Source organism: Populus nigra, chromosome 4, assembly GCF_951802175.1.
Source record: "Populus nigra chromosome 4, ddPopNigr1.1, whole genome shotgun sequence".
Lineage (NCBI taxonomy): Eukaryota > Viridiplantae > Streptophyta > Magnoliopsida > Malpighiales > Salicaceae > Populus > Populus nigra.
The window spans coordinates 16377187-16390501 of NC_084855.1; positions in this window are offsets into that span (position 1 = coordinate 16377187).

Genomic DNA, 13315 nt, shown 5'->3' on the forward strand with positions numbered 1-13315 from the left:
TGTTTATAAGAGAGATATGGAGGTTCTGAGGCTTATATACTAATGAGATCTCAACTTTTAATGTTTGATAATAGATCTTAACCATTCATCAGAGCTAAGGATAAAAGTTTTTCCTACTCTGCAACTAAAAAGGAAGGACAAAAGTTGTTTTTGTAGGCAGAACAATGTTGGGTAATGTTTTTAGGAGATATTATGCCGATGTTTTTAGTAACATTAGAGTTGGAATTATAGCTTGAAGTGAAGTACAAATATCAGGGTATAAGTTAGCACAAGATTTGTATGATATGGTTTTCGCGGTATCAAGAACGACAGGTCTGTCTCTTGAGAGAGTGTGTTGAAAATAGGGTTTGTGGATAATCATAAAATTATGATTATGAGATTAGGAGTCAGCATCTAATATCATGCTTACTAGGAAACCAATAGTCTACGAAAGTCTAGGTAAAGGACTGGTTATGCAAGAGTAAGACGCATCATCCCCAATGCACCCTCCCTAAGGTAAGCTGCATTGTTGTTTGATTGTTTTTCTAGGTCGTGTTTTTATCCATTGATCTTGTCTAAGGTTCAATGTAGATCTCTCTTAATGAGAAAGTCTCTACTTTATTAGGTTAAAGCTTAACTATTCTAAGAATCAAATTTTAACATCACACTTATTTCCTAAATATGATTAATTCCTAATGTTCCGAACATAATAATTGTTATAAGTTTTTTATAATTTGGTCAAATCCTAATGAATAATTATAAACTAGTTACGATATCAATTTTTACATTTTTAAAATATGATAAAAAAATGATTTTATCATCTTTTTAGAAAATATTTATGAAAAACTTTTAGGATTTAGTTATATGCACGAAAATAAAACATAGTTTTTTGAATTTTTTTATTTTAAAAAGTTTTAGAGAAAATCGGGTATTTTTAATATCAAATATGTATCTTACAATATAAGTCTACAACTTAATATTATACATAATTATTGGAAAAACATGCAGGGACCCATAAATGTTTTTAAAATGTCCTTTGAAAAATTTGAAGTTTTTTTTTATTTTTTTATTTTAATATGTGTTTATTATAAAATATATTCGGCTGAACTCGGCCCAGCTATCTGGGCTGGGCTATAACGGGTCCAGCCCTCTGGGTGGATGGATTGGTAACCCAAAAACCTACTCTCCTTCTTTTTTGAGCTAGACTTGGCACAACCATTTAGGCTAGGCTGAAACAAGTCCAGCCTATTTTTGCATGGCCATTGGCCCAGCCTAGTGACCATGCTTAATTATTTATGCCACAACAGTTCGGGCTGAGGGGGTTTGAGGGAAAAATAGAAGAGGAAAGCTTGCCTAGCTGGAGCAGAAAAGTTGTTGGCGGTGTTCCTATTGGTATAGGGAAGATTGATGTGTGGTTGTTGACCACAACAATGGTGGAGACGCGGTGGTTATTATAGCGCAAAGGAGACCAGTGGAGGAGAAGAAAAAAATTACGGAAAAGCTGACTTTTTTCCAAATTTTGGCCTTTGGTTTCTCCCCCTTCAATGCCTGGAATTCACCCCTATTTATAAAGGGTGGAATAGGGGCATTTTGTCTTTATTGGTGATAAATTTTGGCCCTTGATTCAACTAGGAAGGATCCTAATCGTTGGCTCAAAGATACAATCATGGACAAAAAAAACGTTGGTAACTAAAGGTTGCCTGAGTTGGCCTCTTTGGGGTGGTGCAACAGCCACTGTGGTGTCAATCAACCAGAAAGAATCATATCGAGGTATGGTCAAATATAAGGCAATCATGGTGGTGTATCAATTTTTGTGAAGAGATGAAACATTAAATGCTCTGAAAAGGTAGCTAGCCGAGTAACCTTTTCAGGCCAAAGGTGGAAGAAGATGAAACTACCAGACGACAAGTCATCAGGTTTTTTTCTATTACTGTTTGGGTAAAAAACCAACGTCGTTTCGGTCAAAACATACTATTTCATTTAAATGAAACGACGTCGCTTTAGCTTTTAAGGTTTTAATTTATGGATTTGACCAAATTTCAATTTAATTCTTTAACTTTTGATTTCTTTTCATTGCACCTCTAATTGACCATAAACTTTTGATTTAATGCAATTTTACCCTCATTGAACATGAATAGTAGCCCTGAATTTTAACGTCTTTTTTATTGTGGTCCTTGGTCTTGGATTTATAAAAATTGACTTTCAATTGATCAAAAAACTTTCAATTCTCTTTAATTTCACCCCTGATTTCAATCAATTTATTCTCTAAAATTCGATGCCTTTTTCATTTTGATCCTTGCCTATTAATTTCTTCAATTTAACACTAATTGACCCTAAATTTTGATTTTCTTGTGATTTTACCCCTGATTTCAACAAATTAACTATGTAAAAGTTAAGTTTAGTCCTCTATAATTCCAATCTTCTTAATTAAGTCCAAATTGGGTTCCTAAACTTATTTTTTTTACCAATTAAGTCCTTTAATTTTACTCATTTAAAGTATAATTAATTGAATCCTTTAATATGATCCAAATTAATTTTTAAACATAATTAAACTATTTGACCCATAATTGAATCAAATTGGTCTATTAAAAATCTAATTATATCTCTAGGCTTAATTTTTATACAGATTTGTCTAATAATTATTTAATTTGATCTTGAATCTATATTGTCGCTCTAGTTTTTGGTATAATAGGGTACAACAAGGCTTCTAATTCTATCCAAAATTGCAGCTTGATTTTTTTGTATATTTGAAATCCTCCTCAGCTTGTTTTTTTTTTAAATGCAGTCTTTTTACTATTATTATTTATTATGTATTTTTTATTTTAAAAGAAAAAGGGTAAAATTTTAGGAAATAATCCAAAAATAGTTATAACAAGGGTGAAGGAGTGAGAGAGAAATTAGGACTAAAATATGGGCACTTCGGCATCTTTTTCTCTTGTTTTAACTGGAAAAGATGATGACTAGTGAAATTATGGTATTTTTCAATTTGGTCCATAAATCTTCGGAGCTTTGTAATGGAACCCCTGATCAACCTTAATATTTTGGATTCCTTGCAATTTCACATTTGGTCTTCTTCAATTGGATCCTCAAATCTCTATGCTTTTTATAAAATGGTCCTCAGTCTTGAGATTCTTCAATTTAACACCTAATTGATTTCACCAAATTGACTTTGTAAAAAATATATTTGATCCTCTACAATTTTAGTCTTCTTAATTAAGCTCAAACTAGGCTTTCAAAATTAGTTTTTCACCAACTAATCCCCTAATAAAATTCATCCAATAATTTTTATGCAAATTCATCCAATAATCATTTAATTTCACCGCATTGTCTTTCAATCTTAGATACAATAAGGTACAATTGGGCTCCTAACTTTGCCCAAAATTCCATCTTTGTTCCTTTATGCTTTTGAAACCCTTTTTAACCTCCTTTGCTAATTTGCCAGCTTGTTTTCATTTTCATTTTTTTATTTTTTTTGTTGCTTTTCATTTTTTGTTTTGTTTTTGTTTTTAAAAGAAAATGACAATGTTAGGGAAAACCAAAAATTAGATTATGACAAAGGATACTATAAACTAAGATCTAATTTGATATTATGTGAGACCCTAAAGATTATCAATAATATTTACTTATGCCTTTATAACTCTTGTCTGATTCTCAAGACTTAAATTCGATGTTTGTTATCTTAGTATGTTATCAAAGTTTTATGAATGGTTTGATCTACAAGGACTTTAGTAGAAAAACAAGTCAAGTAAAGGTTGAGGGAATCAAGAAAAGAGAAAGATCATTTTGGTATTCTCATATCGACTTGTATTTATTGGTCAACCAAATTTGTTTGTCTATGTGATAAGACATAATTATGAATACAAGAAGTATAACAAATGAGATCATGACTAAAAAAAAAGGTGAGATAAATGATCTAAGGTACTGCATATTGTATCTACTATATATCCCATTATTTGAGAAGTTGTATACTCCTAACAAATGTATTGCAACTGAGTTATATGCTTAGTCACACAACCTATTTGTCAAGTATGAATTTTGCAGAAATAATGAGAGAGTTGATCCCATCATGTGTGAGTAGAAGATAATGGAAGAAATGGTTTTAGGTCATCCATGATGGGTCAACCCAATCCATATTAGTATTATTTATATTACTAATGATTAATAAGGGGAAAAGGATAAAGAGTTATATCTTAACAATAACTATCAAAGCTTATAACTCTTCAAACTTATAAATATATTGTAAACAATAATAGACAATAACTCAAAATTAAGAGAGATAATAGAAAGAAAAAAAAAAGAACGTATTCTTTTTCAAAAGAGGAGAAACGACTCTTAAAGAAGATTTTCTATCAATTCACATAAGAGTTTTTTATGGAAAAAAAGGTACACTTAGGTCGTGAATAATAAGCATGATTCTTTATTATTTAATGAAATTATGCTTAGACTAGTGATACAAGTTTTTGGACATGATTATTTTATGTTTCTCTCTTATGCTATTTTTCCAACAATTCTGACGATGATGAATTGCAATGATTAATTTTGTTTTTTTCTTCTATTGACCTGGTTGATCAAGGTTAACCTCCAAACTAGGTTTAATAATTATGATATAAATTGTGAAGCAAGATTTTTAAAGTGTTTTAAATATATTAGGTAATTTTTACTACAAATTAGAATTGGAAGGGTAGAGACGCAACATAGAAACAACTACCTGCCTTATAAAGTTACATAAGCTCCTAGACGTGTAACCATGTTGGTCTATAGCAAACTTGCAACTATTAATTCTGGGTTTTAATTCTAGGGTTAGTTTTTTGCAGTAAACATATTTCTGAACAAATCATGATGATTCTTTGATGATTGAAGTGAATTAATGCTAGATTATTAATCCTTATGTGATTTTCAACATGTTTGTGTTCTTTGTTTGTCCAAATCTGGTCTGGTTTGAAAGTCAAGTTGTTGGATTCACTTTGAATGTTCAGTGGCATTCTTTGTTTTTCCGTGTTTAATCCATTTTGATAAAGAGTTTTCTAGGTTTTTGTGTTTGTTTAAAAGTTTGTTTTGGATTTTAGTTTAGGTTTTGGTTTGTTTTTCAGGTCAAAGTAGTAGACTTTAGTTCCGTTTATGGTCGAACCAAAGCTTTTGGGTCAACTTAATTGGGTCAAAATTGAGTTAATTAGTAAGGCCTTGTTTGGTTTGCCAAAATTTTGATAAAAGAAATTTTGGTTTAAGGGTATGTTTGGCAAACACCCCTTTAAACCTATTTTGCCAATTTTAGTTTTATAGAAAAATAGTTTTTGCAAAACAAAGCCTAAATAAATAAAAAATATTTTTTCTTGCATATGGCCAAAAATCATTAAAATTATTTTAGCATTTTCTAAAAAAATCTAAAATACTTTGGCATGTTTTAAAAATAATATATTGCACGGATTCTACAACAAGTTTGTAAAATTCCAAAGGATTTTAAATTTTCAAAGGTCTTTAGAACGCATTCGACTTTTAACGTGTTATTTTTAAAATCAATGATTTTCCTCATTCGAGTTGAAGTTGATAAGAAAAATCCAAAAAAATAAGAAAAATCAAATTTACAAAAAAAAAGAAGAAGTTGAGGAACCAAACTTGGGGACATAACAACATTTTTTCCTATAAATAGGAGTTATACCATACTGTATGGGCTATTTTACATACAAAAGAGAGTAACAACAAAAAAAACAAACCCCTAATGACACGACCAAAAGATTGATGTCTTCTCCCAAGTGCAGGAGTGTCGAAGTAATAAATAACCTGGCAACACCGGGGTCGAACCACAGGGAGGTTAATTGTATAAATTATAAACAACAATAATACAACGACAACAACAACAACAATAAAGAGAGCTTTAAGATGTGATATTGATGTAAGGATTAAACAAGGATAAAAATAATTGTCAAGGTTAGAGGATCCATTAATGGTATTTCAAACAAGTATAGTATAAACTCTTTTTATTACTCAACTGGAAACCACACACAAAGGAGGTTCCAATCAGATTATAAATTGTTAACATGATTACATTAGTTATCTTATTTGAATAATGCTAATACTTGTAAATGTTGTCAGGCATTCATGATTATAGCTTATGTTTAACAGCAAATCAAGTTCCTTTCATAGCTCAGATGTCGGTTATACCATACAGTATGGGCTATGAAAGTGCCAAGTATTTGTTGTACCAAGTGTTATACAACATAAATCTAGATTAACCATTTAACAAGCAAAGTATTAAAAGTGAACAAGATAGCAAATATAAAGCATGTTAGTATCCAACATTACGGTCCATGTTAAGTTTATATTATACTTATTCTTACACCATTAGTGTACCCTTTTCACCTTGACATTATTAACTTAGTTAAATATAATGAAAGAAAGAAACATAAATAAACAAGATAAGAACATAAATGAGAAAGAAGTTAACTAAGTAAAGAAAAGGAAATGAAAGGCATAAACTAGATATTAATGAAAGCAAAACTTAAACATTACAAAAATACAAAGAGAGAAAGAAAGAGCATGATCTTGATCTGAACACCAAGATGCCTAAATACATGGCAAATACCTCCTTTTATAGGCCAAAATTCAGAACTATTGATTTGTTGACTAATTGATGAATGGGTGGCCACATCTTGACTTGGTGACAATTCTTATCTTCTTGTCTGACAAAAACGTCATTGATAACGTCATAATTTGAACAGACTTCAATTATGAATGTTCTAGGAAATTATCTCATCTTTCCAGGGTAAAAATTTGAGATCATTTGGACTTCTAGAACTTGAGATATGGGCTGAACACTGAACAGTGTCTGGGCTGCAGGACAAATTCAGACTTCTTCTTTATTGCTATAATTTGGACTTGAAAACGGCCTTGTTAAATCTTGGGCTCCACATGAAAGTTGTAGGCCTAAATCCAAGATCTACAACTCCAGATATGACCCAATTATCGAACAGTGTTCCAGTTTGGACTGCACCAGCATCTCTTTTCTAAATTTGGCCATCTCTTTATCCTTTCAATTTTAGTACTTCAACTCATCAATCAATTCTTTCATTTATGTGATAGGCCTACATTTAAGATGAATATTTACCATAAATTAAAGGTATCTCATATAATTAGATATGTTATTATAAAACATGCTTTAGTTAAGGAGTTATTGATACTTCAAGTGCAAAATGATGATATAAAACCTTGATAAAAATGCACTTTTAAGTACTAATCACACCCCTCAACTAGCTTATTACTAGTCCCTACTAATTAAAGCGTTAAAATAGAAAAACAATTTGCAAATTCCACAAAGCAAGGCATTCATTATTCAACTTCCATTAATCTATCCAGATAAAAAAAAACTCTCATTAAATTTATATATCTGCTCAATACCTTTTAAACAAGATATTAATAAACCTTTCTCTTGTGCTCAAAATATTAACATATAGTTATGGGGCTTTACTTGGAAGAAAACAATATTCTGTTCTAATATTTAAGGTTAACTTTCTTGGGTTGAGATTATTATTATTATTTTTTCTTTCTTTCTCTTTTTTTTAATACACACACACACACACACACACACACACAATGTATCTTTAACCCATGTAACGAGCTTTCGGCTAATGACTCCCAGACCAGTTGGTCTTGAGCATTAGGTGTTGAGACACCCCTACGAGCTTAGCAACTAGGGTTGCAGATACTGATACGTAGATAGTGCAATGTTTGATTCCCTTAAGCTTTTCTCCTTAACCCATGTAACAAGCTTTGGGCCAATAGCTCCCAAGTCAGTTGACTTTAGGGTATTAGGTGTTAAAACACCCATTCGGGCTTAATTGCTTAGGTTAGGGAGGCTACGAAACCAAACTTATCTACGTTTTTATTATCATTATTTTTTTATCTTTTTTTTTAAAAAATTATATACTATCCCTATCCCTTAGTTGTTACCTTTAACAAAAGAACATAAATAATGTAATAATCCAATACGCAACCCAAAAATCATATGTTAAAGTGTGTATGTGAAAATGAAGGTTTAAGAATACTTGTTAAATGAGTATATGAGTAGAATTAAGTGATAACAATGCGAGAGTTTGTAGACCTGAATATTTCAAGAAGTATTCTAATAGGCCTTGTTATGAATATTGCAAATAACCGTTAGAAAATGTTTACTAAGATGCGTCTCAAGAGTCAATAAAATTCCCCTTACTCTGCCATCCTAGTAATAACAGTTTTGCCAAATGGTTTTTAAAAACAAAAACAGTTAGTTGGTTAGTTTTTTTTAAAAAAAATACTACTACTCTCTTCCCCCAATCAAAACGAGACATTGTCCTCAATGTCCTAAGGTAGAAAGATAGAGTATAGAAGACATTACCTGAAACAACGAACACTAACAAACCTGAAACACACTTAAACAAATATAAGAAATAACAGAACAAAATACTATGCTAGAAATAAAACCAAAAGACACAAGGATTCACAAACGAAGGCTCAAAATCCAATCTAAGCTTTTTACGGCTTTCTGTAGTTTACCAATTTATGCGACTCATGGAAGGATCAATTACAGGGGTGAAAGATTGTAGTTTGTCGATCAATTGTTCAGCAGTAGCAGCACAGATTATGATTTGTCGTGCCGAAGATGTTAGAAATTCCTGTTCCACAGCTTGATCAAGAAAAGACAACAAATTATCATTAAAACCATTAACATTGAGCAAACCTATAGGTTTATGGTGAATGTGAAGTTGGGCCCAAGAGGAAATATTAAAGATCTCTTTCAATGTGCCCAAACCACCTGGTAAGGCAATGAAGGCATCAACATGGTTAAACATTGTATTCATTCGATCAAACATTATGGAGACCTGTAGTTCCTCTCCAATTGTTCTTCCAATGATGTCCCCTTTCGTTAAAGCTTCGGGGACGACCCCCAAAACTTGACTACCTCCTAAAAATGCAGCTATTGCCACACCCCCCATTAACCTAAGGCTGCCTCCTCCATACACTAAATGAATCTTTTTCTCAGCTAGTACCTGACCAAGATGATTTGCTACTTCTAAAAAAGCTATTTCCTTTCCAGGACTGGATCCACCAAAAACACAAATATTTTTTATGTGATAACTTGAGGAACTTGCCATTTCTACACGCTTCTATATCTGTCTAATGTAAGGGTTGAGTAGAAGTGAGGGGAAGGAAGAGAAGCTTTATAGATGAGAAATTGAAGATGCAATCATACCACCTATATGTAGGCCAGCTAGAGTCTCACACTCTCTCTCTTTATTTATTTATTTATTTATTTTGAAAAAGCATGTGTATGTACAGGTAATTGTGATTGTGGCTCACATCTTCCCTTCGTTTTATGTCCAAGAACGGCTTAAATGCCCTCTATGGGTCGGGGACAGGCTTCCCATATAGTTTTCTTAAAAACTGGCAAACATGGTCTTTTATAGTTAGATTCCCAAGACTAAGTCTATCATGTTCTTTATGAAAGTGGGGCCATAAATCATGAAATGCACAATGCACATCTCCACCAGGATATGTCTCCAAAGTCAATAGAAGATTATCTAAAGATTCCTTATCTTTTGAAATAAATCCTGACTTTTGACAATTTTCACAAGCTTTGCAGAATGCATATGTGTCCTTGAACATGGTGGGCCAATAAAATCCATTTTGAAAGATTTTTGCAATGGTCTTTTTTTGACGAGAAATGACTCCCACATGCTTTAGAATGACAAAATTTAATGACACTACTTACCTAATTGTCCGCAATGCATCTTTGAAATATTTGATCAGGACAATGTTTGAATAAGTTAGGGTCATCCCAATAAAAGTTTCTCACTTCGTTCAAAAACTTTCCTTTATCTTCGGTACTCCAATGAGTTGGCAAATCTCCTGAGGCAAGGAAATTGATATTTTTAGCAAATCAAGGCATTGAACTAAGAGAAAGTAAGGATTTGTCAGGAAAGTAATCATCGGTTGGTGTGATGTCAGATATCGAATCTGTTGTCACTCTTGAGAATAAGTCATTTGCAAATCTTCAAATTCATCAAACTCAGTATTACTCAAAGTATATTCAAATTGATCATAAACCAATTCTTCAATAAAATCTACTTCTTGTAAATCATTATCATCTCTAGGTTGCTTGCAAATGTTGAAAATATTCATCTCCAATGTCATGTTTCCAAAAGATAGCTTCATCAGTCTATTCCTACAATTAATTAATGCATTAGAAGTTGCAAGAAATGGACGTCCTAAAATAACAGGAAATGCACTACATGCGTCAACAGGTTGTGTGTCCAAGACAATAAAATCCACAGGATAAATGAATTTATCAACTTGTACTAACACATCTTCAACTATTCCTCTAGGCACTTTTACAGATCTATCGGCAAGTAAAAGAGTTACAGAAGTTGGTTTTAACTCACCTAGATTTAGACTTTGAAAAACTGAATATGGAAGTAAATTCACACTAGCTCCAAGATCAAGTAAGGCTCTTTCAATTTTATGTTCTCCAATAAAGCAAGAAATTTTAGGACAACCAGGGTCTTTATATTTCAAAGCATTATTATTCTGAAGAATAGCACTTACTTGTTCGGCTAAAAAGGCTTTCTTTTTCACACTCAGTTTTCTCTTCACAGTGCACAGATCTTTCAAAAATTTAGCATAAAAAAGAACATGTTTAATAGCATCCAGCAAAGGTATATTGATCCTTACCTGTTTGAAAGTTTCAAAGATTTCAGAGTTGTGATTGACTTTCCTTTGTTTGGTCATGGCATGAGGAAATGGAAGTGCTGGCGGAGAATCAGTCTTTTCTTTGCAATGATCAGATTCAACCCCTTCCTTACCCTCAGAGATTGACTCATTATCATTCTCACAAGGTTGAAGAATGGGTTTTTCAATAACCTTACCACTGAGAAGAGTGATGACTAATTTGACTTGATCCATGTGTTGGCTTCCAGAACTACTTGCATTTGCATGGTACTGCCCCTTGGGATTTTGTTGTGGTTGAGATGGAAACTTACCTTTCTCTTGGAAACTGAGAGCAGATGTCAATTTTGCAAGAGTATCTTTAAAATCTGTCATGCTTTGAGCAAGTTAAGTGTTAATCGTCTCTTGCTTTTCAATGAATGCATGCAATGTTTCCTCAAGATTTCTTCTAGAGGGTGGAGCATAAGGAGGTGCATAACCATAAGAATTTTAGAAATTATGTTGTGCTTGAAACGGTGGCTGTGAAGTTTGTGCATTATTGTTATCACTCTTCCAATTGAAATTTAGGTGATTTCTCCAACCAGAGTTGTATGTTTGCGAGTATGGGTTATGATTGGGCCTTTGAAAATTGTTTAAAGCATGAGCTTGTTCATGGAGACATTCCTTAAAAGAAGGCAAAGTTGGACAGTCATTGGTTGAATGTTCATTGGTTTCACAGATTTGACACACAATGTCTTGAACAGATTTTAGTTTACCACTCTTTCTTAATTCTAGTGCCTCGACTTTTTTAGCTAAAGATGCAAACTTGGCTTGGAGGTCATGATTTTCCTTAAGGTTGTACATACCCCCACTAGATGTATGAGGTTGGGTTTTACTTGGTGCCTCATATGTACCTGTGGTGTCCTAATTTTATGCATTTTCAGCTAGCAAATCTAAGTATTTCATTGCTTTATTAGGGTCTTTATCCTCAAAAGTTCCATTGCATATCAATTCAACCATTTGCCTATCTCTAGGAGTTAACCCTTCATAAAAATGTGATACCAATTTCCATGTTTCAAAACCATGATGAGGGCAAGTATTAAGCAAGTCTCGATACCTATCCCAACATTGGTAAAATGTTTCTCCTGGTTTTTGAGTGAAAGTGATTATTTGTCTTTTGAAAGAGTTTGTTCTGTGAGATGAAAAAAATTCTTTAAAAATTGTTGTTGCATTTCATCCCAAGCACGAATGGATCCAGGTCTCAAATTTTATAGCCATATTTTAGCTTTATCTTTTAATGAAAAAGAAAAAAGCTTTAACCTGATGGTGTTCATGCTACAATTTGAGTCATTATAGGTGTTACAAACCTCCTCAAATTCCCTTAAATGCAAGTATGGATTTTCTAAATCTAAGCCATGAAAAGATGGTAAAAGTTGAATAATGACTGTCTTAAAATTAAAATGAGATGCATTAGGAGGAAAAACTATGCATGAGGGTGCACTTGTTCTTGTGGGATTCATGTGGTCTCCAAATGTTCTAACCTGAATATTCTCATTATTCTCATTATGAAGCGATTGGTTATCTTTTTCGGCCATATTTTCTGAAAATGATGAGGATACCCTACAAAGTTTACCACTTAATGTACGTGACCAAACTCTCATGCACGTGTAAAAAGAGAATTAAAAAAAAAAACAAAACAAAAAGAAACAAAACAACAAAAAAAATAATCAAAATTAAATATAAGAAAAGTGAAAAGTGAAAATAGAATAAATACTATAATTTGTACAAGAATTTACCTCCTCAGCAACGGCGCCAAAAACTTGACACGACCAAAAGATTGATGTCTTCTCCCAAGTGCAGGAGTGTCGAAGTAATAAATAACCCGACAAGACCAGGGTCGAACCATAGGGAGGTTAATTGTATAAATTATAAACAACAATAATACAACAACAACAACAACAACAATAATAAGTTAAAGAGAGCTTTGAGATGTGATATTGATGTAAGGATTAAACAAGGATAAAAATAATTGTCAAGGTTAGAGGATCCATTAATGGTATTTCAAACAAGTATAGTATAAACTCTTTTTATTACTCAACTGGAAACCACACACAAAGGAGGTTCCAATCGGATTATAAATTGTTAACATGATTACATTAGTTATCTTATTTGAATAATGCTAATACTTGTAAATGTTGTCAGACATTCATGATTATAGCTTATGTCAACAACAAATCAAGTTCCTTTTATAGCTCAGGTGTCGGTTATACCATACAGTATGGGCTATGAAAGTGCCAAGTATTTGTTGTACCAAGTGTTATACAACATAAATCTAGATTAACCATTTAATAAGCAAAGTATTAAAAGTGAACAAGATAGCAAATATAAAGCATGTTAGTATCCAACATTACGGTCCATGTTAAGTTTATATTATACTTATTCTTACACCATTAGTGTACCCTTTTCACCTTGACATTATTAACTTAGTTAAACATAATGAAAGAAAGAAACATAAATAAACAAGATAAGAACATAAATGAGAAAGAAGTTAACTAAGTAAAAAAAAGGAAATGAAAGGCATAAACTAGATATTAATGAAAGCAAAACTTAAACATTACAAAAATACAAAGAGAGAAAACAAGAGCATGATCTTGATTTGAAC